At 41.7% G+C, this 26,805-nt stretch overlaps 1 protein-coding gene across 2 annotated transcripts in view; it reads left to right on the top strand.

The window, feature by feature from the left end:
* Nucleotides 1–26,805, top strand: part of EBF1 (EBF transcription factor 1) — a 405,187-nt gene that overhangs the window by 228,127 nt on the left and 150,255 nt on the right. The gene's annotated exons all lie outside the window — the stretch shown is intronic.

Here is a 26,805-nt window from a genome sequence, read left to right as displayed (position 1 = left end):
GTCCACAGCAAAATGAATGAGTTATACGTATATATATACCCACTCTTTCTAAGATTCTTTTCCCATAAAGGTCGTTACAGTGTATCGGGTAGAGTTTCCTGTGCTACACAGAGGTCCTTATTAGTTATCTGTTTTTAAAAAATTTGCCCACCTTCTTTAAATTTATCCCCTTTCTAACAGCAATCACTTCTCATCTTTCTCTTCCAATAGCTCTAATCAGTAACTGGTATTATCCTGTTCAGTTATGGGTTTTTAAAATAACTTGCTTTCTGTCTTTCTTCTACACTAGAATATTGAGTCCATGAGGGGAGGGAGCCTTCCTGTCTCTGCGCTTTGTCTCCAGCTCCCAGGATAGCCATAGAGCTGCCAGAGCATCTTTTGGCCAGGACACTGGAGAAGGGGTTCCTTCTTTGGGCAGGAAGCTATGCTAGATAACTCCTATATTTCTCGTTCATTCTTGCAGGCTGTGAGCATCTCAGTATTGCAGTAGTTCCCCTTGTTTCTTTGTCTTATCAGACAAGAGTGTTTGAGATTTTATAAGACCTTAGTATCAGCTCTTGGTTGGTTTACAACCAGTACTCTCTTCATATATAAGATAACCCCCAAGTTAATGGGTTTGATTTGCTCCCTCAGTAACTCTGTGGGAATTCTCTACATTTGCTGCCTGTTAACTTTGGGTAAATGTGTTACCAGTGTGAGATTTTTGGCATCACTTATGTAAAGTATGTTTAGAATGCACTAAAGAAAAAAATTTGGATTATGCCAAGACATTTTATAGAATCGTGTTAATTATAGATGATAGTCCCCAGTTCATGAGTATTAAGATTATTGCCACATAGTGTAAAACTGGGGATGTTTTCCTTAGCACAATTTGATTTTGCAAACATTCGAGCATATGGTTCTTTATAATAAACCATGTTGTGCTATATGCACAGGTTACCTCTAGACTGCTTTGGTGTCCTCAGTTCATTAATTTTGGTTTCTCAGCTCTTTCTCAGGTGTAGATAGCATTTTATCATATTAACTCCATTTTTATGCTACCTACATGCTTCTTGTTCTTTCAGAACTGAGCAGGTATTTATAAACTCTGTCTCAAGTTCTGAGGATACAGAGGTGAAAAGACATGGTTCTTATCTTCAAGGATAGCTACTCTGCAGTTGGGGAGGTCAGCTTGGAGGCAGAAGGTCACAGAGTCAGTCACATGATAGATAAGGTTCTGGAGGAATATGCCTGGGGAACCCTGAGGGTGAGAGGTTGCATACCTGTCTGGAGGAACTTGGGGAGTCTGCTCAGACAGAGAAGTAGTGTTTGTGATAATTATTAAACTAGAGGATTCTTCTAGATCAGGAGTGGGCCAGAAGGGGTGGGAGGTCTGTGTCAGGAGGAAGAACTAACCTTGAAGGAGGCTTGAGAGAGCTCAGAGAGTTTAGGAAACATCAAGTTTTGTAGCATAGAGGAACTAAGGGACAGGGATGAGATGGAGCTGACTGGCTCACTGGAGGTCAGGTCAAATGGTAGCCTTTGTCCCATGAAACAGTGAGATGGGATCTTAATATCAGTTATATTTGAGGCTCTAAAGAAAGCTGAGCACTGAAGAATTGATGCTTTTGAACTATGGTGTTGGAGAAGACTCTTGAGTGTCCCTTGGACTTCAAGGAGATCCAGCCAGTCAATCTGGAAGGAAATCAGTCCTGAATATTCATTGAAAGGATTGATGCTGAAGCTGAAACTCCAATGCTTTGGCCACCTGATATGAAGAACTGACTCATTGGAAAAGACCCTGGTGCTGGGCAAGATTGAAGGCAGGAGAAGAAGGGGGCGACAGAGGATAAGATGGTTGGATGGCATCACCGACTTGATGGACATGAATTTGAGCAAGCTTCAGGAGTTGGTGATGGACAGGGAAGCCTGGTACACTGCAGTCCATGGGGTTGCATAGTCAGACGTGACTGAGTGACTGAACTGAATTGATCTCAGATACACAAGATATCTCCAGAAATCAATGGCAGGATCTTGGAGAAATTAACTTTTTTGAGAATGTTAGTCTAACAAATGACTACTGTTCCTGATGGGATGGTCTTATTAAACAGTTTCCAGGTATGATTTTAAGAAAATGATAACCATGTTGTAGGTTGCTTGCTTTAAATTTTCTCTACAGGCTAAACTCAAAATAGGATGCTGTTCTATAAATATTGCAACTTCTCAGAGAGGCTGTGACTCCATTCAATTTTTAAGCAGAGGTCTGTTAACATGGGCTTTCACTCTCTGCTTGGACATGGCATCTTGATGGGAGCATGAACCTGGTAGAAACTCTGACTGTGTCTGGTATGTGAATTGCTTTGCTCTAGTTGAATCCTTTTCTCAGCCCCGTAAGGTCCAGTGAGACCGGCATGAGTACTAGTGGCAGAGAGCACACTTGTCTTCGACCACCTGATTTGTGGTTAATTATAATTGCAGATGGTGACTGTGTTTTCCTGGGCATCTACAAGCTCTGTGACTGTGGGTAAAACAGGTTGGACCTATGGCTATGCAATGTAGTCACTGTATTTAGTTAGTTAGTTATAAACATGAATGCTTAGAGACCCCTGTACCATTTGGCACAGCAAAGTCCACTTCTTAGAGTTTCTCCAGTCTGGTTTGCCTGAATCTTGATTTACCTTGATTCCTGTCCACATTGTCAAATGAAACTTCTTTACACTTACTTTTGAAAAACATGCCACTTTGACTTGGCAGTTCTTGTCCTAGGAAACTACAAGGAAGTATTCAGATATGTGGGTAAAATTTTATGGATGAGGATGTTCACTAAAATATTATTTGTAATAGCAAAAAAATGAAAGTAATCAACTAACAGGAGATTTGTTGAATACTATATATGATGAACTATTATAGAGTGAAAAAAAATCACATTTTGAAAATTACTTGACATGAAAAAAATGATAGGAAATCTGCATATCATTATAAACTTTTGTATATACATGAAAACATTGAGAGAAGGTGAGATAGAGGTGGTTTTAATTTATTACTTTTGAGTATTTAAACTTTTTTTCTTAATAACTCAATTTTTATAATCAGGAAAAAGCTAGATACTATTTCTAAATATATTAAAGTGTAATTTTTAAGAGGAATCTACATTTCAGATGCCATATAACCAAAAGAAAAAGAAACTAGTGTGATGTATGATTGCAAGGCAGTGGGAATTGCTAAGGTCAAAGTAAAATGGCTTCGGCACTAGCCTCTTGTTAAGCACCAGGACAGCATTTATTTAAGGCAGCATTTGACTAAGCTAATTCCGGACATTTCTCTCCACTCTTGTGCTTTTGGGTTTTAAGTTGCAGAGGAGATTTCTGACTCAGGCCAATTGAGGGAGTATACATAAACATGGGGTTTATTTTGTCAGGGATGTTTTTGAGAGACTCAATTCTTTACTGATCTTTTTTGTTCTTTGTGACCATTTATTTACTTTTGAAAATACCCCTGCAGATCCTCACTTGAGTGAAAAGAAGATCTGTTCTCACGGTAGGGCTCAGTTGCTGATCAACACGGCTCCAAGAACTGAGTTTAAATTCGGTTACTGCTGTTTTTAACATTCCAGCAGGTTGGCTTGCTTTCTATAAATGAATGATGTTGCTTCACATATTTTCAGAAAATCCCACCCGTGTTTCATATTCTGCGCTTACCATGTCAAAGAAGGTATTAATAATGTGTCTCCATCCTCCAGTTTCTTTTTTTCTTATTTCTTTTTCGGCTTGCCTTTAACCAAGGCTCACAGTGATGATGGTTCTTACCTGTTACCTTGAATCCTCCAGCAAACACAATAGACAAGTGCTTACAAAAGGTCTGAATAGATTCTACTCATCCCTTTAGTGAGTGCATGAGAAGAGAGGAGATTTACAGTTAAGGTCCTAAATCAGAGCTGACTGTTAAAGTTTTTGTTGAGGATTTAGGGAGGCTAAAGCTAAAACGGAGTGTCATCGCGGAGGTTAATCCACCTGGCACTGGAATGTGTGTCCTGCTGCCTGTGATGCTGACACAGTAGAACAGCTGGGGGCGAGAGGCCCCCAAGTTTGTCTCTGTGCGGGGCATTGGGGGTGGATGTAATGGTGGCAGTGCCAGGGTTCTGAAGCCAATGTTTTGGTTCCCTGAGTTGGAAGATGATCCATGGGCTAGAGCTGAAGGGGAGCATGGGCAAGTGACTCTGAGCAGTCAGAAACGTCACATGTCTATCTAGCAAACCAGTAAGTAATAGCCCTTTTAAAATTCAAGGTGACTCCATGGACTGAGGAAAGTATGGCAGCAAGGGAGTTAAGAGGCAGAGAGGGCTTCTTTTTCCTTCTAAAAGTGAAAAAGTGAGCTCTGAAGAATTGATGTTTTTGAACTGTGGTGTTGGAGAAGACTCTTGAGAGTCCTTGGACTGCAAGGAGATCAAACCAGTCAGTCCTAAAGGAAATCAATCCTGAATCTTCATTGGAAGGACTGATGCTGAAGCTGAAGCTCCAATACTTTTGCCACCTGATGTGAAGAGCCGACTATTGGAAAAGACCCTGATGCCGGGCAAGTTTGAAGGCAGGAGGAGAAGGGGACAACAGAGGATGAGATGGTTGGATGGCATCACAGACTTGATGGACATGAGTTTGAGCAAGCTCTGGGAGTTGGTGATGGATAGGCAAGTCTGGCATGCTACAGTCTATGGGGTCGCAAAGAGTTGGACAAGACTGCCTGAACAATAAAAAAAAGTGAAGAAAATGCACAGTCTCTCCAAAAAGGACCATGCCAAAATGGTGTCCAAGTTCATTGCTGACAGAAACCAGGAGAGGTGGCTTCCTTCCACATAATGGTACCTTGTTTCCAGACTCTGAATGGGGCCACTTTTATATCCCAAATCCTCATTCCTCTGCCTAAGAGCCAGGGTGAGTAGTCAGGCAGTAGGCATGCAGGGCAGAAGCACCCCTTGTGAGTGCTCAGTCGCTTCAGATGTGTCTGACTCTTCTCTACCCCATGGACTGTAGCCCACAAGGCTCCTCTGTTCATGGAATTCTCCAGGCAAGAATACTGGAGTTGGTAGCCATGCTCTCCTCCGGGGGATCTTCCCAGCCCTGGGACTGAACTCATGTCTGTCTCCGCCTCCGGCATTTCAAGAGGATTCTTTACCCATTGAGCCAACTGGGAAGCCCCACAAGCATTCTGAATACCTTCCCAATAATGATAAGCTGGATACAAATTGTGTAGTGAGCAACAACATGATTTTTGACCTTAGTCAGACCTGGATTTGAAACCAGGCTCTCTCACTTAATATATTTGTGACCTCATAAAAATGACTATTAATACTATCTACCTTAATAGTTGCTACCTTAAGGTTATTGTGGGAATTAAATGAGATGGTATTAGTAACATGCTCAGCAAATTGCCTTGCAGTTAATAGACGCTCAAATAATAGTAACTCTAGTAAGAACCCAGATAACAGTAATCATGATATACTCATTGTAATAACAGAAGTAGAAGTATTATTACCAGTACTGTGGTAGTTTATCAATACTTGTCTTATTAATATTTTGCTGGAGACCTTAAATACTTGATCAGTGTCCATTCACTCACTATACAATGGATGTTTGTGATGCACAAACAAAATTCTACTGAGAACTATGGAAGATGAATGATTAAATAAAATATCTCTCCACTATAGTTCAGTTCAGTCACTCAGTTGTGTCCGACTTTTTGCGACCCCATGGACTATTGCACACCAGGCTTCCCTGTCCATCACCAACTCCCGGAGCTTGCTCAAACTCATGTCCATTGAGTCGATGGTGCCATCTGACCATCTTATCCTCTGTCATCCCCTTCTCCTCCTGCCTTCAGTCTTGCCCAGCATCAGAGTCTTTTCCAGTGAGTCAGTTCTTCACATTAGGTGGCCAAAGTATTAGAGTTTCAGCTTTAGGATCAGTCCTGCCAATGAATATTCAGAACTGATTTCCTTCAGGATTGACTGGTTTGATCTCCTTGCAGTACAAGGGACTCTCAAAAGTCTTCTTCAACACCATACTTCAAAAGCATCAATTCTTTGGTGCTCAGCCTTCTTTATAGTCCAACTCTCACATCCATACATGACTACTGGAAAAACCATAGCTTTGACTAGACGGACCTTTGTCAGCAAAGTAATGTCTCTGCTTTTTAATATGCTGTCTAGGTTGGTCATAGCTTTCCTTCCAAGAAGCAAGCATCTTTTAATTTCATGGCTGCAATCACCATCTGCAGTGATTTTGGAGCCCAAGAAAAGAAATTCTCTCACTGTTTCCCCATCTATTTGCCATGAAGTGATGGGACCAGATGCCATGATCTTGGTTTTTTGACTGTTGAGTTTTAAGCCAATATTTTCACTCTGCTCTTTTACTTTCACCAAGAGCCTCTTTAGTTCTTCTTTGCTTTCTGCCATAAGGGTGGTGTCATTTGTTTATCTGAGGTTATTGATATTTTTCCCAGCAATCTTCATTCCAGCCTGTGCTTCATTCAGCCTGGCATTTCTCATGATGTACTCTGCATATAAGTTAAATAAGCAGGCTGATCATATACAGCCTTGACATACTCATTTCTTGCTTCTTGACTTGCATACAGATTTCTCAGGAGGCAGCTAAGGTGGATGCTTATAATCTAGTTGGGTAGATAAAAAATGTAAATATAGATAAGCTAAGGGGCTAGTCTGATAGAAACAAAGGCTGTGGTAACTTAGTGCTCTTTGGGCCAACGTGATCAAAGAGGCTTTGGCATTGAAGGATGAATTTGATTTCCTTTCAGTAGGCAGAATTCCATGCAATGGGAATAGTATGTGCAGAGGTTTTGAGGTGATAAATAGCAAACTTGCAGAGAATGATGAGACACTTGACCAAAGGTTAAGTGAAGAGCAGTTTTGGGGGAAAAAATGAATTTGTTTCAGACAGGCATGGCCCCAAGTGTGATCACTGAAGTTAGGCAGCGTATCAATGCACATAGCTCTCCTGGGTGTTCACAACCAAGTGCACCAATCAGATTCATGTATAGATAACTTAAATATAAAATGACCTGGAAGAGCCCTAAGAAAGACACTCGCAGATGTTGCCTTAGGTATATGGAGAAGTGAAACACTAACTCCAAATTGGGAGAATCTGGCAGTCTTACTGGAAGGGAAGGAATCTGGACAAGACCTGGAAAGTTGGTGGGTCTTGGAGAGAAAAGCATTACGGATCAGAGAAACAATTGAAGTAAAGCTTGGAGGTTGGAGAGGAATCTTTTATTTCCCAGTGAACGTAGCTATATCTTGTTTGCGGGCTCACAAGTTTATTCTACTTTGGGATAAAGACCACTATAGTTCCCTTCATGTCACTTGGCTAAAATGGAGGACAGATAAAAAGACCTCTCATTTGCAATCTCTTCATATTCCAGCCAATATGAGTCTCTTGTAGGGAAGATAAATTGGGGCTGATTCTTCCCTGCATAGACAAACATGGGGAAAGATGATTGCTGTGGATCCTCTTAAGTCACTGATGTGTCCCAGGCAGGAGTCTGCCTGCATCCTCTATGCCTGAACCCCACAGTCCACGGAACCAGGATGAGTGTCCATTTTATCCATTGTCTCCCGTCAGTCACCTCACCCCTGACCTCATCAGGAAGTGAACCAACACCAAAAAATCTGCTCAAGGGAAAAATCCTCTCCTTCCCTCTGAGCCCCTACCTTCCAGAACAGGCTGTGGACTGTCTCAATATGAAATACAGGGGCATACTTTTTTTTAATCTGTGTTGTGGGAAAAGGGGAGCAGGTGTTGAGCCTCTACTAAATGTTTGTCTCTTAAACCTTGATTTCTCTATGACTTGCTACATAAAAGAACATAATCAGTATAGAGAAAGGGCAAGCTCAGTGTCTTCCAGATTTGTTATTTGATGATGAGTTTGTTATCTAATGGTGGCTTGATGTTGGGGGGGGAGGGGGAGAGAGAGAGAGAGAGAGAGAGAGAGAGTGTGTGTGTGTGCGTGTGTGCGTGCGTGCGTGTGTGCGTGCGTGCGTGTGTGCGTGTGTGTGTGTGTGTGTGTGTTCCTCCCATCCTCTTCACTCTAATGAGCCAACGGGTCTTATTGAAGGTAGCATGTGTCAGATGGGTCTGCTGTTCTTTTTAAAGAATTGTGGTATCTCCACTTCTGAATTTCTCAGGCACCTGAACTAATGCTAGTTTACCACTAGAAAGCACCCAGTATAATGCGAGTGTCATATTACAATTAACAGTAATTCTGGTGGTTGTCATCACTTACTCCGAACAGAGGATCTCCACACAAGTATGACACCGTTACGGCTGCTAATTCAAAGGCATTGTGTGAACTATGACAGACCCTGGTGCACCTTTTATGCTTATTCAAGTGAATAAAGTCTAGCAGTTTAAATGGAGTGGAGAGAGAAAAGTTTTAACACATTTCTGTAGATGAGCCCAGGAAGGGTCAACTTGGAAAAAAAAGTTGTGTTAAGGAAAGTAATTAAACAGAGCCAGAGAGATTGAATATTAGTGCTTTTGCAGAGTAAATGAGGATAAATTCTGTTAATTATGTGACTTTTCCCAGTACTAATGTGATAATAAAAGACTCTAATTCTGGAGCGGCTTGTCACAATCCCAGCTAAAGCAGTGACCCCTCTACTAGGTGAGACTGAGCAGTGACTTATAAAGCTTTCTAACAAAAAGCAAGAAATCAGAGTTAAATAGATTTTTTTTTCTCAACTCTCTGTGTTTAGTATAAAAAAACCTCTACCCAACACCGACTCGAGACTGCTGCTGAATGGACTGTCTTACTTGAGGCACAAAGCACTTGTGCTTGCTTTTATGTTTAGTTCCTAAGGGAAGAAATGTGAGCAATTTAGAGTATAAATAGCCCAGTGCAGGATTCTAGTTCAACGATTAACAGCACCAAAAAGATTATACTTAGGATGTTGGTGATGAAATTTTGGTCTTAGGGACTTGAATCTTATAAAAATTGACGCCATGGTGAATGAGTGGGAACTTGTGTTAGGACAGCAGAGAAATGAAGCTTGATTGTTTGCAACATGATAATTATGGTGGGAGCACAGAGGAGAGAGTTTGTGGATACTGGTTTGGGAAGGTTAGGATAATGTGCAGATCCATGTGATGTTTGGACTTGGTCTTGACTAATGACTAGTTGTTCAGGTGAGAAGGAATGGGAGAGGGAAGGACACAGTGTGATAAGAGGCACCATAGCACATGCAGGGTCGCAGAGTGGGCAAAGCAGAGGGTGGTAGATGGAAGGAGAAGTGGTCCATGTAAGCTTGAAGGTAGACAAATGGGAGGAATAAGGTTACACTGGTAAGTTTGGTCCAGATCACGAAGGAGAGGGGTGCTTCAACAGCAGAAAGGAGGCTTAAGTTTTGGGGTTTTTTAGGCATTTGCAGGTTTTAGCACACAGTGGACTGTAACAATATTGAGTGCACATTGACTGACGCATCCCCCAGGAGCACAGAGAACCGAGGTTCCTGGAGAGCTCTGTTCCAGCTCTTAGAGCACAGGCTGCCTCATGAGCCCCCACATTCTAATCTTCTCTGTACTTGTCTGTTGGTAGAAAAGTTAATCTATCATTCAACTGTTTTCTTCCCTGGAGAGTTGGGGGCAAGGGCAGAGGGTGAATGGAGGAGTGTCAGGTTGTGGTGAGGATTAAAATATTGTGTGCACCCCGCTATGTTAATCGCAGCACTGTTTACAGTAGCCAAGACATGGAAACAACCTAAATGTCCGTCGACAGATGAGTGGATAAAGACGATGCGGTGCATGTATGCAATGGAATACTATGCAGCCATAAAAGGATGAAATCATGGTATTTGTAGCAACATGGATGGACCTAGAAGTTGTCACACTAAGTGAAATAAGTTGGAAAGAAAAGGAAAAATACCATATGATATCACATGTATGTGGAACCTAAAATATGACGCAGATGAACTCTTCTACAAAACAGAAACAGACTCATAGATGTAGAGAACAAACTTGTGATTGATTGCTAAGCAGGGTGGATTATGGAGGAGGGAAAAATTGGAAGTTTGAGATTAGTGGATTCAAACTGTTATATATAGGATGGATAAACAATAAGGCCCTACCATCTATCAAGGGAATTATATTCAATATCCTGTAATAAACCATAGTAGAAAAGAATACGAAGAAGAATATGTGTGTGTGTATAACTGAATCACTTTGCTATACAGCAGAAATTAACACATTGTAAATTCAACTATACTTCAATAAAATTTAAAATTAGATAAATAATGTATGCACTAAACACAGTATCTGGCACATAGGAACTGCTCAATAAAAATCACCTAACACTTGGGAAAGTATTCAGTTAGGCTACTTCGAATCAGTCTTTGCCTTAAAAACATCACCCATGTTCAGAAAGAAATTGGTATTCTGCATCTTCCTGGTTAAGAGTCATTGCACTAGAGAGTACATGCACTCTTGATCCTATAGTTCAAGGAAGAATACATGAAATCCTGTATTTTCCCAGACTGTTCCATTTAAGAATAACTTATCTTCATCATCTTTGTAAGAAAAGAGACTTCTTTTTTAAAAAAGAAAAAAAGAAAAATAAGACTCCACACTCTGTATGAGTTGAGGGGAATGTTCTAGAAGTGAACTGTTTGGTTGGGATAGAACACATTCTGGGGTTCAAGCACTGCTCTGTCTCCACAGCTCCTGGCCTGAGCTGGATGGATTCTGTCGGCTTTCAATCAGGTACCTCTTTGTTCCACGTGGTAGCCCTTGCGCCTCAGAGAGAGAGAGAGAGAGAGAGAGAGAGATGAGAACTCAGGGGGAAGAGTTAGAAACCCAACTCTAGCCTTTCACACCCACTGACAACTTCTCTGCTTAAGTCTGAAGATGCTGTGCTTTCACTTAGTAAGGAAAACTATTCATTTATCACCATTGTACTTATTTCTGCCATATGTTGTGGTTCATCCCATCAGAATTAATAATCTAGCTTTGGGTCAACTGGAAAAGGCATTTAAGATCAAGTGTGTACATTTGGTGTGGGGTAGGGAGGGTCCCCCATCATGGTCTCATTTCAGCAGATGGCCCTTAAATATCTCTGGAGCAGGATTCATTTTTATCTGTCACCTTTCACAGGGTTCTATCTGGAAGTGATGAGAAAATCCTTTTGTTTAATCACTATTATATATTTAAAATTTTTTTACTTTGTTTTGGAGCACAGTGGACTAACAATGTTATGTTAGCTTCAAATGTACAGCAGAGTGACTCGGTTATACATACACATGTATCTATTCTTTTTCAAATTCTTTCCCCATTTAGATTATTACAGGAGCAGAGTTCCCTGCGCTACACAGTAGGTTCTTGTTAGCTATGCTTTACATATATCAGTATGTACATATCAAACCCAAACTTCCAATCTATCCCTATTGACAGTTAGGAAAATCAGAACATTGGGACTCCCTCAGGCATTTTTTCACTTACTTGTTCATTCATTCAGCAACTATTTTACTGCCAGATGTTGAGCCTTATTCTGGACTCTGGGTGAAAAAAGACAGTGATAGGGACTGAAGGGGGCTGCTGAGGTAGGATGCAGGAAAGGCCTCCCTGGGGAGGTGATGTCTAAGGGAGAACTAAAGGATGAGAAAGAACTGGGTCAGATCATTCCAGGGCCCAGAGTGAGAAAGAGTTTGGCTTGTTTGTGGAAGTAAAAGGAAGCCTCCAAGGCTGGAGTCAGAACAGAGGCTGCCAGTAAGCAACTGGGTGACTTTGGCCATACCACTTGATCTCTTTGAGCCTCAGTAGATCAATCCATCAAATGAGAGCAACTATACCCATCACTGACACATCCTTCAAGAGTTTTTTTGCAGAGCAATTAGAAAACGTTAGAAAAGAAATGATTTTTCAAGTGAAGCATAGTTTAAAAAGTATAGTTTGTTTTTATTGTCGACTTAGCAAGGAATTATTGCTAATAGAACTTAGCACAAGTTTGAACACCTGTTTTCCATTCAAGGAGATTTATTCCCAGAAATAATAGAAACCCACTCTTATTACATAGTTTCACTTTTAACTTGGTCCAAGGGTGGGCAGGGAGCCTTGCTCTGTAGTCTTACTCTCTGTTATGAACTATAACTGGCCTCATGTCCTGGTTCTGCTATTTACTGTCTTGGTAAAAGAGACCTTGGGCTCTTTTACCAATGTTTCTAGCCTCAGTATATTCATCTGTGAAATGGGTCTGTCAATGGGACCTATCAGGGAATGTCATGTTGGGATTCATTGGAATGATCCCTGTAAATGCCCGCTGAGTGAAATGGGGGCCTGGGGCCCGCTGAGTGAAATGGGGGCTTGAGGTGAAAACATGAATGACTCCCATGTCAGTGAGGCCTGGCCAGATTCATGTGTCCTCCCATTAAATGTAAGAAGAGAGAAAGCTCGTTTGTACTGGGTTGGCTGTATCCTCTTCCATAGACATTTTTCCAATTTGCTGACTTTCCAGGCCACAGACTCTTCAGAAGCTGGGAGGAAGGCATTGAGTCAGGTGTTTTGTTTCCAGCATGGTTAATTGGTTGTAAAATGCTACTAAAACTTACTGCTTCTGATTGAATTAAGTGCCTTAGGAAATCCAGCTGTGAACAGGTGGGCGTGGATGATGTTCCCTCTGTCTATACTCACGTCCATGGACAGCCTCATGCTGATAAAAGTGCTTCTGGTTGCAGATGCTTTTCCTGACTTTTCCCTTCACCCAACTTGTCAGCTGCCAAAAATCTGGAAGAAAATCAAGCTTGAGTACATCTGAATTCAAGTGACAAGGATTCTCAAAAATGAAAAAAAAAAAGTAAGTAACATGCCATTGCCTCAAATGCAGAAGCTGCTTTTTAAAATTATGAGTGGACATCCTGGAGCCTAGAGCCAGACATCCTGGAATGTGAAGTCAAGTGGGCCTCAGGAAGCGTCACTACGAACAAAGCTAGTAAAGGTGATGGAATTCAAGTTGAGCTATTTCAAATCCTAAAAGATGATGCTATGAAAGTGCTTCACTCAATATGCCAGCAAATTTGGAAAACTCAGCAGTGGCCACAGGACTGGAAAACATCAGTTTTCATTCCAACCCCAAGAAAGGCAATGCCGAAGAATACTCAAACTACCGCACAATTGCACTCATCTCATACGCTAGTAAAGTAATGCTCAAAATTCTCAAGCCAGGCTTCAGCAATACGTGAACCATGAGCTTCCAGATGTTCAAGCTGGTTTTAGAAAAGGCAGAGGAACCAGAGATCAAATTGCCAACATCCGCTGGATCATCAAAAAAGCAAGAGAGTTCCAGAAAAACATCTATTTCTGCCTTATTGACTATGCCAAAGCCTTTGACTGTGTGGATCACAAGAAACTGGAAAATTCTGAAAGAGATGGGAATACCAGACCACCTGAATTGCCTCCTGAGAAATCTTTATGCAGGTAAAGAAGCAGCAGTCAGAACTGGACATAGAACAACAGACTGGTTCCAAATTGGGAAAGGAGTACGTCAAGGCTGTATATTGTCACGCTGCTTATTTAACTTCTATGCAGAGTACATCATGAGAAACGGTGGGCTGGAAGAAGCACAAGCTGGAATCAAGATTACCAGGAGAAGTATCAATAACCTCAGATATGCAAATGACACCACCCTTATGGCAAAAAGTGAAGAAGAACTAAAGAGTCTTTTGATGAACGTGAAAGAGGAGAGTGAAAAAGTTGGCTTAAAGCTCAACATTCAGAAAACTAAGATCATGGCATTTGGTCCTGTCACTTCATGGCAAATAGATGGGGAAACAGTGGAAACAGTGTCAGACTTTATTTTTTGGGGCTCCAAAATCACTGCAGATGGTGATTGCAGCCATGAAATTAAAAGACACTTACTTCTTGGAAGGAAAGTTATGGCCTACCTAGACAGCATATTAAAAAGCAGAGACATTACTTTGCCAACAAAGGTCTGTCTAGTCAAGGCTATGGTTTTTCCAGTGGTCATGTATGGATGTGAGAGTTGGACTGTGAAGAAAGCTGAGCACCAACGAATTGATGCTTTTGAACCGTGGTGTTGAAGAACAGAACATTCTCTCTCTTTTACTTATGCTTTTTGGGGACCCTCCCTTCTGCTACCTTCTCAGCTTCACCCTTCTGCTGATCTCCATCTTTACCTGCCTGCCTCCTTTCCTGAATATAGCTTCTCTACCTTCTCTCCTCCCCACCTAGTAGAGTTTCCTTGTTCTGTCATCCCTGTTAGGTGGGATACTAGTGGATTATATTCTGTAATGGATTCATCTTGGAGAATAAAGATTTCCAGCACACACAGCCTCACATTTTCCAAGTTCAACTCTAAGTAGAATGGAGCCCAATTCTGTTTTGAGTGACTCTAACAGAAGTCCTGCCACAGGCTTGGATTGAGCTTGATCGGCTAGACTTGGGTCACATGCGTTTCTCTATAGCAGTCATAGAGTTTGTGGGGTGGGTGCTGTGACTAGTCAGGTCTGGATCACAAGCAGTAATCTGGCCCAAGTGTGGAATGACTTCATACTGCTGAGATACAAGGACTCCTGGGTGAGAACAGGGAAGTCCTTCAAAAGAAGGATGGAAGGTCATCAAAATGGGTGGAAAAGGATTCTGGGCAGTCAACTCACTGTTTCTTTCCACAATCTTGTGAAAACTCGGGACACATTCTACAGTAAAAAAAAAAGTGTGGGTAAAACTTTGGATACAACATTAAGGTATTCAAGAACCTGACGTAGACCATCCATTGCCTCCAGTTTAAGAATATCTGGACTTAGATAATTTCTAAATTCTTGTTCCATTTTATTAGATGATTGACCAATTTTTGTGATAAAAGCTTCCTTCGAGTTTTGTTTGGAGTGTTTTTGTTTTAAACTGAAGCTGTTTAAGAGTAACATGTTGAGAAGGAAGGGCAAGGCAGTGTGACCTGTGAGCTGCAAAGCGCCCTCAGAAAGTCTCAATTATGTCATTGTTTGTCTCCAATATTGCTTTAGTTTCATTTTCTATCAGCATCCTCATGATATCATGAGAAATAGTGCTTAATAACATGTCAGACTCTATTTTGCATTATGATTTTAAAATGATAAATTTCTTCTTATATTTTATGAACTAGAACACATAGACTTATTGGATAGCCTATAATATAAACTGGAATAATTTGGAGCTCATGAGATTATTGTCAGTGCTCTGTGGGCCTGACTCCTCACTGGTCATTTTTATTTGGAGATTGATCCTGAGCTTTAAATCCAAATTAAGGAGTCACTTGCTATTGTCTGAACTTCACTTGTGGCGTGTTGTCATGCAGTGATTTTTTTCGATGAAAGCCATTGCTCAAATTAAAGTCATTATCCCCAATGGTATGTGAGCCTGGAGGATGGGAGGCAACAGAGAGTGATGCTGAGACTGGGATGGGGAAGGATGTATCCTGAAAAGTGAACAGACAAAGGAAGTGAGGTTTTTTTAAGGGGTGTAGATTTAAGTAGGTTTCAAAATAATTTTCATTCTGGCAAGACTTCTTGCTTTTCTCTTGGGAAAGGACTTCTTCAGCTGATGCCTTTATCTCTTCTTTCCTTTTTGGTAGAAAAATGAGTTGTTTCTTTTCCTTGAAGCAAAAATTCATCAAGTATCAGCTTTCTATGGTAACTAGGCACTTCTTTCTCTCTCTGTGGCTTATGTTGGTCAGGAGGTGGGATGGGTGAGTGAATTTGAGTTTTCTTTTTACTCCGAGGTGATTTGACATAAGTTTTTGTGCTAAGTTTCAATGATGCATGATGAGACGTCCATTCCTTCCGTGCAATTCACTCTTCTTGGTATGTAAATCTATCATTGCATGTATCACATGGTATTGACATGACTTTTGACTTTAAAAACTAAATTATTAAGCTTCAAGATTCAGTGTATACCTGAATTATTTGGGTACTTTACCCCCAACCTACTCCCACAAGGGCAGGTTTCCCAGGCAGTTCTGACACAGGTGGCCTGAGAACTGCATTTTGATGAGCTTCTGTAAGGGCGCGGGTGAAGTTGTCTCTGTGCTTGTGCTTGGCACATAGTAGGTGCTTAGTAAACACTTGCTGAATGAAGGAGGTGCTGATTGAATTAGTGGCTGGTGTAGAAATAGCCTGAAGCAAGGAATAGCAAATCACCAAAAACTTGAACCACTGAGTTTCAACAATGTCATCAAAGGGTCTGTGAGATTTTGGAGAAAGGAGATCCATTTCATACTATTAATTACATGACCTTTTATCCCTTTGGGTTATGCTTAAGTGCTTCAAGAACACTGGCAAGTTTAGCTTAAAGATAATATTTTAAAAGTTGATGTTGAAGAATTTTAAAGTAGGAAATTGAGGACACCAATGGTGTGGAATCTGCCCAGTTGATATTCTTTTATGAATTATTCATATGGGAAACTAAGATCGACGTCTTACAGAGTGTGAGATGAATAGCTCTTAAGTGTTCTCGTTTGAATTAACTGGCAAATCTTAGAGAGTAAAGACTTTCACAAAGACATTCATCATTTTTAGTTCCTAATTTATCCATTGCAAAATGGAGAGAGCCTTCCCTAGGTTCCATGCTGAGTGATATTCACTTCAATTTTTAAAAAAGTTTTTGCTTGTCTTACCTTAAAGTAGTGCCTATTCAGAGAAAATTAAGAAAGTAGAGAAAAGAATGAAAAGGAGAAAGAAATCATCTTTGGGCTATAATACAAAGTTAACTGTCATTAATGTTAATGGTCAATCACGTAAGATGTTTACTTACTGTTTTACAAATACAGCTGTCCCTGGTGCTGAGGGAGATAGAGAGGCCCTCTGAAGGTGTCTATAGTGCTATGGAGGGGACAGATGGTTACTCAGGTAACTGGAGTGCAAGACCTGAAGACCACATGTGACCAGAGCTGTACCAGAATGGAGGAGGAAGTGATTGATTCTAGCTGAGGTTCTTGGGCAGATTTCATGGGCTCAGTGCATTTAAGCTCTACTTGGAAGATAAGTAGGATTATACGAAGTAAATTAACGACACTGAATGTTTATACTTCATAAACTTTTTAAAAAAGTAGTTGCATGTTCAAAAAACCCATGTGTTTCAGTTACTGTGGATTTGAACTTCATATTTCTCTGATATATATCACCTCCACAGGGGAAATTAATATCGAAACTCTTTGAGTCCTTAGAGGAAAAGTGAAATCGTAACATCAGATTCTAAATGAATCTGCTTCAAAATTTTATACACAGGGGTATTAAACAGAGGGGTACTAAAAGCCTTTCATTTTTAACCTGTGGCTTTCTGTTGGCAAGAAAGACATTCAAAGATAGTGACTTGTGGAACTGGTAACCACGGATAGTAAAACTAAATCCTTAAGGTTATATTCATTGACTCCTCCCAAGAGACCCAGGTTACACTGGTTTTGCTTTGGCCATCATTCTCTGAACTTGGTTTGGCTCTGTTACAAGACTTACTGGTCATTCATTATGGTTAAAATCTATTAATGTATTTGAAATAGGAAGGTTTTTATAAGTGAAATTGGAACACATTAACAGTTACGATTGGGATTATTCTAGTGACAATACCAGAAATCTGTATGCTGACTTCAGCTCTAATCTTGAATGAATTTTACAATGCTGATAAGAGTATAGCTAGATATGGTCAATGATCTGTATGCCCATATGTATCATATATATATATATGTGTGTATATATATATATATATATATATATATATAAAATGTACAAAGGAATGTAGTTTCATGGATGTGGGTTTTGGAGCCAAACTGTCTACATTCAAATTCCAGCTCTACCACTTACTAGACAGGTAACCTTAGGCAAATTCCATAACCCCTCTGTACCGTTATCCATAAAGTGAGACTAGAGATGGTACTTCCTGGGGTTGTTATGAAATGTAAATGAGTTAGTACATGTGGAGCACTCAGAACAGTGTCCTGCATGCGGTGTACTTGTGTGTCTGCTATAGTATCTGCTTAGTTTAGGTGTTGGGATTCCTCCTTTCTCATCTTATATGTCTGGCTTCGTGGGATGGGTCATCGTTACTGAAGCCAAGCGGTGCTTGCATTTTTTCTAGCTTGGGGAAGGATTTGCCCCAGTGACTCAGAATCCCAAGACCCAACGCCTGTGTCAGATCCTGCCCTGGGTCTGTAGGAACTCTGTGCTGCATGATTCCTTGCAGATCGTGACCCTTGTAAGGGAAACAGTTTCAGACAAATGTATTCTCAGTCTGTGCCCAGCTCTGAGAAGGAAAAGCACTTGGAATTTGTTTTGTTTCTTAATTTTCATTGATGTATAATGAATTTACAACGTGTTTCTGTTGTACAGCAAAGTGAATCAGTTATACATATATATCCACTCTTTTTTCAATTTTTTTTCCCATATAGGTCATTCCAGAGTACTAAATAAGGTTCCCTGTGCTATACAGTAGGCTCTCATTAGTTATCTATTTTATATATAGTGTGTGTGTGTGTATATATATATACACACACACACACTATTTTATATATTGTATTTGTTAACCCCAATTTCCCAATTTATCCTCCCTCCCCTTTCCCCCTTGGTGACCATAGTTTGTTTTCTATATCTGTGCCTCTGTTTCTGTTTTGTAAATAAGCTCATTTGAGCCCCTTCTTTATATCCCACATATAAGTGCTATCGTCTGGTATTTGTCTTTCTCTGTCTGACTTCACTCAGTTTGACAGTGTCTAGGCTCATCTTTGTCACTGCACATGGCTTTGTTTCACTCTTTGTAATGGCTGAGTAATATTCCATTGTATATATGTGCATCATCTTCTCTATCCATTTCCTCCATCAATGGACAACACTTGGGTTTATTATCTGCTCATTCCTGCTGCAGAGAAAACTACTAGGGTGACTCAAAATGTCTGCCCATGGCCAGGGTTTATACCTTAATACACTTAGGCAAGAAATACTTGACATTTGAGTAAGCTCTGTAGAAGAGTATCCCTAGAGATGGACACCTTCTCTGCAACACCTAATTCAGTTCTTTGGGGGTTTAATTAAATTCTCGCTTAATTTCCAGTGTAACCTTACAGCAGTTGGTGTAAGCTACAGCCCCCGTGCCCTGGCATCCCTTCTGTGTGTCATTTCTAAAGAATTGCAGTTTATTCTTTCCCTACTGGCCGCTGGCTCTTTGGCCTTCCCTCTCCCCTTTTGCTATCCTGGTGCTTTTTCCCACCTTTCAGATTTGACTTCTAGCATCAGGAGACCTATTTGTTGTGGGTGCTTTTATTGAAAACTATTTTAAAATTCTCTAGTCTGCTGCCATGCTATCCCAACCCCTCCCCCACCTTTTTTTTCAGGGTCGGGGAGTAAATCCTTGTCACTGATTATGTCCTTCCATCACAGCCTAGCTCTGAACTCTGAGGTCATGGATGCTTTTCAAGTTGATCATGTTCATCCCTTAGGCTGAGAACACTTTCCAGAAATGTCTAAGATCTGAAGGACCTTGGCCAGGGGAGAAGGTAAACTCCTAGAAGTCAGTGGCCAAGAATAGGGGCAGCCACATGCTCTCCCCCTGGGATCCCCAAGATAGAGCCACAGCTTGGTATCATTCCACCTCCTACCTCAGGCAGGGAGGAGAGAATGAGCTTCAATCTGCGTAGAATCCCCTCGATGATCCTGTTTCTCCCCTTCTGGTCTTTCCAGTCTCCCAGACAGAACTGCAGGGGTTTGAGTCAAGGCAGGTCCTCTCTCAGCGGTGCATTATCAGAGAAGGGGAGCAGGTCAGCCGGGCAGTCAGAAACCTTTGCCCTCATACAGGCCCAGCCTCCCCAGCCTGCCCTGGTGGCATCCCTGGGGTTCTGGCAGACTTGGCGGGTATCATATTTTCACATGGATGAACTGTACTCTACAACTTCTTCTGTGTACTAGGAACCCAAAAGTGTTGACACTGAAAATAAAGTTTTCTCTTTCTAGCTGTTTCGGCCCCCTGTTTTCAAGGGTGATCTGTTTTTCATGGCAGGGCTATGGACTTGTGTTTACCTCTTCACGGAGGGCTCCCATGGAGTAGCAGTGGTATTTCTGAGACAGTCCCTGGCATCTCAGGCGTCTGGGTGGGGATGGGTGCTTTCTGGTTAAATATTTTTAATTTGAGAGAACCCTTGTACTCCAGGAAAGTCTCTTGGTTACATCTGGGCAGTAGATTTAGTCTCGGAGGCAGATGGTTGTGCACTTCGGTGGCAGAGCCCAGAGGATGGCGCTGTTTGTGGCAAGGATTCCTCCAAAGATGACCTTTGAATCATGAGGCCCTTGCCTCTCTACCCTCCAGCGAGTGTGTGCAGGAGCAGCTTGAGTTTCACACACAGGGACCCCACAGCTGTTTCCACACAGCTGTTTCCCTCACTGGGCGGAGTGAGCCTCCGCGTCTGGAGTATCTTTGAGGAGCGTCTGCCACGTAACCGTCTGCAGGGAGAAGTCGGAGGAACTTTCAGGGAGCCTGAACACTGCGAATGGGGCTTTTATGTCTTGGTTTAGGTGTGTCCTGATGCTTTTCTTTTCCAGCCTGGACATTATGAGAGCAGCTGAAAACGTCCAAGCGTGATTTTTCAGAATTTGGGTGGGGGCAGTGAAAACTCAACCTGCTCAACCCAGATCTATCACAATGCTTTGCATAATAATTAATGATGTACAAGCTGTTGCCTAATGGATGGTTTTACTCTGTGTGCCCTTCAGTGTGACTAGCTGCAATCCTCTGTGATTTAAGCTGTTACCTTTCCTCCCCTTTGTGTCTTGGCCTTTGGAAAGAGCTACTTTAGTCGTTATTACCTGCCTTTTGTTTCTTTGTTTCTTTCTTTTTTTTTTTTTTTTCCTTTTTGTAGATCGTTCAATGAAACCTATAGTTCTTGTCAGTTACATAGATCTTTGCTTCCTTTCTTAACCTTAACATTCAAAGAGAGAATACTTTCTGTACCTGAAAAATTTCAGTATCTCTGAACATTAGAGCAGTTGATGATAGAAAGAATTATTTATTCTTCTATGCCAGGTACTATTTTAACACTCTACATATATTACTCATTGAATTCTCAATAACCCTCTGAAGTCGGATTTTGTTGCCCCCATTTTACAGATGAGGCACAGAGAGGTTAAATAACTTTTCTAAAGTAGCACAATTAATTAAAGAGTAAAGGTAGGATTATGATGAGAGTCACACCAGGTGGCTGGAAGGGATGGTACTGCTCCTCTCATGTTTTATTGTGGCCACTGATGCTCAGGGAATTGGAGAAATTCACCTAGGCTTATCTTATCTTTAACCCAAGCACCTGTCCAGAGTACTCTACTGCTGTCTTCATCATAGAACGGTTCCTATTTCTACCCTTGGGAGGTTTGGGAATCTGTTTAGCGGTATAAATATTTACCAAAAAGCCATTGGTTCTGAGTCCTGTGCCATGTACTGGGTATACAGAGATGATTTTTTGTTATTTTACATCCTTATATGGATGGGGCCTATCCTGTTGACTAATAACTTTCCTTTTGGGGGTGCCTAGTGGTACCTTTGGTATCTAGTACTGTGCTCATCACATGGAAACTACTCCTTATACTGAATATCTGTTGGTTGGTAAAATGTGATACAGGGAAATCATTGAATAAGCAGTTATGTTCTACAAATACGTGTGGTCGGTTCAGTAATGTTCAGTGAGGGTAATGTCATACATTAGCCTCACTGGTGAACCTAAACACAACTTCTATTAGACTGTCACTTTGGGTTTTATGACTGTCACTTTCCTAATGAAGGTGTGTGTACATGTGTGCTCAGTCGCTCAGTCATGTCCAACTCTTTGTGACCCCATGGACTGTAGCCTGCCAGGCTCCTCTGTCCATGGGATTCTCTAGGCAAGAATAACTGGAGGGAGTTGCCATTTCCTCCTCCAGGGAATCTTTCCAACCCAGGGATCAAACCTGTGTCTTCTGCAAGTCTCCTGCACTGCAGGCAGATTCTTTACCACTAAGCCACCAGAGAAGCCCTTCGTGATGGAAGTAGTAGACTGCAAAATCCAGTAGCTCCAGTGTTGAGCTCTTATTGGGTTGGCTTTTGAAAAACTAACGCTACCTTGGAAAAATCATGCAGTTTAGAAGTCGAGACTTGTGGATTAATCGTTTTAGCTCTCAGAACGACTGTAACTCTGTGAGTATTGTCATGTTCCTGACCTCTCAACTTTCTCACGTACACGGTGAAGAAGGTAGGCCCAGTGTTAGTTTAGGTCACTTTATAAAAGTCCTGTAATCTACAGAGATAACTCATACATTAGTGAGTCCTTTGGGCCAATATATAGGGTATTAGTTTAGATTTGTCTTTCAATAAATATCTTAATTTTGTTGAATCTTAGTTGTTTTATTTTATTTTTTTTGCCTTTCACATGGGTTGAGCATTCCTGACCTGCCTAATTGTAGGACTTCTGTGAGGATTCAGTGAGATTCTGAGGATAGAAGTGTTTTGAATCATGTAACACTGTATGACCACAAAATATTATTTGTATTGAAAGTTAATGGAAAGGTGTCAGGTTTCTTGCCACTCCTTCCCCCATTCAAAAAAAAAAAAAAAAGGCCTGGAGTTGGGTCCTTCGTGGGCTGTTTCCTGTAGTTTATGGACTTCTGGAACACTAAGGGGTCAATGGGGGCTTTGTCTCGCTTTGGGTCAGTTTCCCACGGTTGGGATAAGGGTGTGCGCTCTTTCTCCCTGACAACAACTTTATCAAACACACCCGCCACACAAAATGTGGTAATTTGGTAGACAAAAGTGTGGTTTTGAGTTACGCTAACCTCCCCTTTGTTCAAAGCACCCCTCCTCTTTGGAATCTGATATCTTCTCAGCAGACCAGCAGATGTACACGTGTCCCCAGGTTTACAGATGCCTTCAAAACAGCCTGATAAAGCACCACCCCCCCAAAAAATCTTTGTGTGCCACATCTAACTCCATCTTTCGGTGGGGATATTTTTAACTCCTGCTTCTAACTCCTTGCAGTTCCTTTAAGGAAGTGTGATCCGAAAGGGTCAGACATTTGGCCTCTACTTGGGGGAAAACTTTGAAAGAATTCCTGATGCTCCGCCTGGGATAGGGCTGGCTTTCTCCAACAGAACTAGCCCTTCTGAGTGTCTTTGCCACATAAGGGCTTGTGTGAGGCCTCAGGCACCAGTTGACGCTGTCTCTTCTCCACAACAGATGGTCAAGCCTTTAGTTTCAGCTAGGGATCCGCTGTTGAGAGGGCGGGCAGAAGATGCTGCCAGCGTGCCAAGTGACAGGGCAGCTTAGGGTAACGGGGATCTGGTTTGTGCCCAGCATAGCTTTTGTGCTAACGATGGGCTGGTGACAGGCGCCTCGCCCGGCTCATCGCCGAGGCAGAAGATCCCCTGCCCCCTTGATTCTGTTTCTCTGGCAGAGCTAACGTCCTGTTTGCCTGCCTTTCAAAATCCATTTTGGCACCAGATGGACCCCCTCATGGTGGCTAGCAGTTGTCTGACTTGAAGATGTCAGAGGGTGTGCTGACAGCTCCTTCCAACACAACCTGAATCTGGCTGTCGGGTCTGGCTCAAATGGCTTTAAACATACACAGGCGGTGAATATTATCTATCAGTCCTGAAGAACCAGGTGTGGGAGTGGGGTGCCCACTGGATGGAGAATGGCAGCGACGTCTCCCTCCACAATGTTCAGGTTGCTAGTGTGGAAACAATCGTACTAATAATTACTCTTATGATTACTCTTATTTATGCAGCTGCCATTGTGGTACAGTTGCTGTCAATGATACAATTAGTATTAATAGCAACCATGCACTACTTCTGTGATTATTAAAACTACTGTAGCACAATGGTTAAAAGCACAGGCTGTGCAAATTTGAGTTGATCCAAGTTTAGTAACCTTTGGGCAACTTATTTACGTTCTCTGAACCTCAGTTTCCCCATTAATAAAATGGGATTAATAGTAGAGGTTATTTAGGAGGCTTGAATGGGAAAACATATTTGAAGTTCTCAGCTTTCTGAATGCAAAGTAAGCACCTAATACATGAAAGAGATTATTATTATGACAGCCACCATCACTGTGTGTACCATGTTCCAGACACCATGTATCATTGCAGTTAATTTTCATAGTCACCTTCTATGATAGGGACTGGTATTATACCCAAATTCTAGGTAAGAAGTGTCGTGCAGAGAAGTTCAGCACTTTATCAAAAGTCACACAGCAGTATCTGTCAGAGTTTGATAGGAATCTCAGTCTGAATATTTTTAAGGGTCATGGCATTTCTATCATCTCAAGTCGACTCTCACTGTCAATTTAGTGATAATCAGGCCTGTCCTGGGGTTTGTGTGGCTTTTAAATATTCTCTTTCAACCAGCTGTGCTTGAAAGAAGCAGCCAGTTTTCACACTTTAGGTGTCTTTGGATGTAAGCTTGAGCCCGGTCAAGATGGCAGACTCACTATCCCTGACCTCCACCACATCAGACAGTTTCTGACAGTAAGGTGTGGTCGCTAGGGCTCCCAGCACTTGCTGTCTGAGAGTTCAGAGCGGGGTACAGTGCAGAGGCGCTTGGGATTGGGACCACGCCCTCAAACCCCTCTCCTGTCTCCAGACTCCCCTACTACACGTGGCCAGGTCTGCACTGGCCAACGGGCCAGTGTTGCTCTTTGAGCAGGATTTTATTTTACTCAGCTGGGCTCAGCAGTGTGCCATGAGTCATTTCTCTTGTTCAGAAAGGTTGATAAACTTTGGCCTCTGTGAACAGAACCTGGAAGTAGGGATGAAGGATTGTTCAGAAGCCAGGTCTCATTGATGGACAGTTGAACGTTGCGTGATATCGAAAGAGCTGTTTCAGGAAGGTATTTACATTTTAAAATGTGATTTTGGGGGTGGACAAAGTCATTGTCTCTCTTCAAAGAGTTATTCCCATGCCATACTTCCCTCTTGGCAGAGTCTAAGAGACCGGGGAGGAGAGAGATTCTGTTGGGACATCGCTTAGTCTGGTTTTCAGAAATTGGCTGAATTTGGTGCTTCTTTGTGCTGTGCTCTGGGCTTCCCTGGTGGCTCAGAGGTTAAAGCGTCTGCCTGCAATGTGGGAGACCTGGGTTCGATCCCTGGGTTGGGAAGATCCCCTGGAGAAGGAAATGGCAACCCACTCCAGTATTCTTGCCTGGAGAATCCCATGGAAGGAGGAGCCTGGTGGGCTACAGTCCATGGGGTTGCAAAGAGTCGGACACGACTAAGCGACTTCACTCACTCTCACTCATTATAGAGGTGCTATTTGGTTGATAGACTTTATACTCAGAGCTAAATCCAGACATCCCAGCTTGATAGTTCCTCACAAATTATGTGTATTGAAGTAGGAATTTTACTGCAGTATAGACTTGAAATGGGGAAAAGGTGATGACAGGAAAATTCATATGAGAATTTAACTGAGCAACATTTTAATGCATTGTAATATTTTGGGAAAGTGGGCCTGAAATCCATATCCCTAAAAGTAAAAAGGAATGAAGAACTTTCAGCAGCTTTTAAAATGCTTCTTTCCCCAAACATATTAATAGGCGGATGGAGAGCTTTAGTTGTAGGTAACTCACAAGAATGCCCTGATTGGACACTTTTGATCATGCTGCCTTTCCATGATGAACTTCAACAACTCCCACCTAAGAAATATAGAAAAAACTCTCCTGATTCACAGAAAGGTAGAAATAACTCATCTAATTTATCACCCAGTGCAGGACACTTTTAAAAGTTAAAGTGGGTACTTTTCATTTTGTTGTTGCTCAGTAGCTCAGACTCTTTTGTGATCCCATGGACTGCAACACTGCCGACTTCCCTGTCTTTCACTATTTCCCATAGTTTGCTCAAACTCATGTGCAATGAGTCAGTGATGCCATCCAGCCATCTTATTCTCTGTCATCCCCTTCTCCTTCTGCCTTCAATCTTCCCCAGCATCAGGGTCTTTTCCAGTGAGTTGGCTCTTTGCATCAGGTGGCCAAAGTATTTGAGCTTCAGTTTCAGCATCAGTCCTTCCAGTGAATATTCTGGGTTGATTTCCTTTAAGATTGACTGATTTGAACTATTCACACTTACAATAATACAGCTGGTGTAAACTAGTATAGTTCTGGGCAAATTGAGACCTTTGGTCACCCTAGCCAGTAAAACCCATGGATCTCGTTATGGAATCAGTTCAGAGATCAGATGGCTGTGAAGCAGGACGTTCCTTCTTCCATCACAAATAGCTTTTGTCTATAGCTGGCATGTAAGGAAAACATATGGGATATGTTCAAGAAATCAATCGACTTTAGTCAGTATGTGAATCTTCTCATAAGCACTTCTAGTCAGAAAATTTTACTTGGGATTCCCTGGTGGCTCAAAAGGTAAAGAGTCTGCCTGCAATGCAGGAGACCCAGGTTTGATCCCTGGGTCGGGAAGATCCCCTGGAGAAGGAAATGGCAACCCACTCCAGTTTCTTGCCTGGAGAATCCCCATGGACAGAGGAGCCTGGTGGGCTACAGTCCATGGGGTCACAAAGAGTCGGACACGACCAAGCAACTTCACTTTCACTTTCATGTTCAAAAAATCAGTGGACTTTAGTCAGTATGTGAATCTTCTCATAAGCACTCCTAATCAGAATGTTTTACTTGGAGATGCTCGGATAAAAAGTGTTTACCATGTCCTTATATTCATCCAACATGTATTTTGCTGCTTCATCATCTGTGAATTTATGGTGCTTAAATTACATGTTGTTGTTGGGGACCATGAGTAATTCTCAGGCAATTATCTCCAATTGGAACCTGCCTTAAATTATAGGGAAGA

The sequence above is a fragment of the Budorcas taxicolor genome, chromosome 7, assembly GCF_023091745.1.
Source record: "Budorcas taxicolor isolate Tak-1 chromosome 7, Takin1.1, whole genome shotgun sequence".
NCBI classification, from domain to species: Eukaryota; Metazoa; Chordata; class Mammalia; order Artiodactyla; family Bovidae; genus Budorcas; species Budorcas taxicolor.
This window is presented reverse-complemented; position numbering and strand designations above follow the sequence as displayed.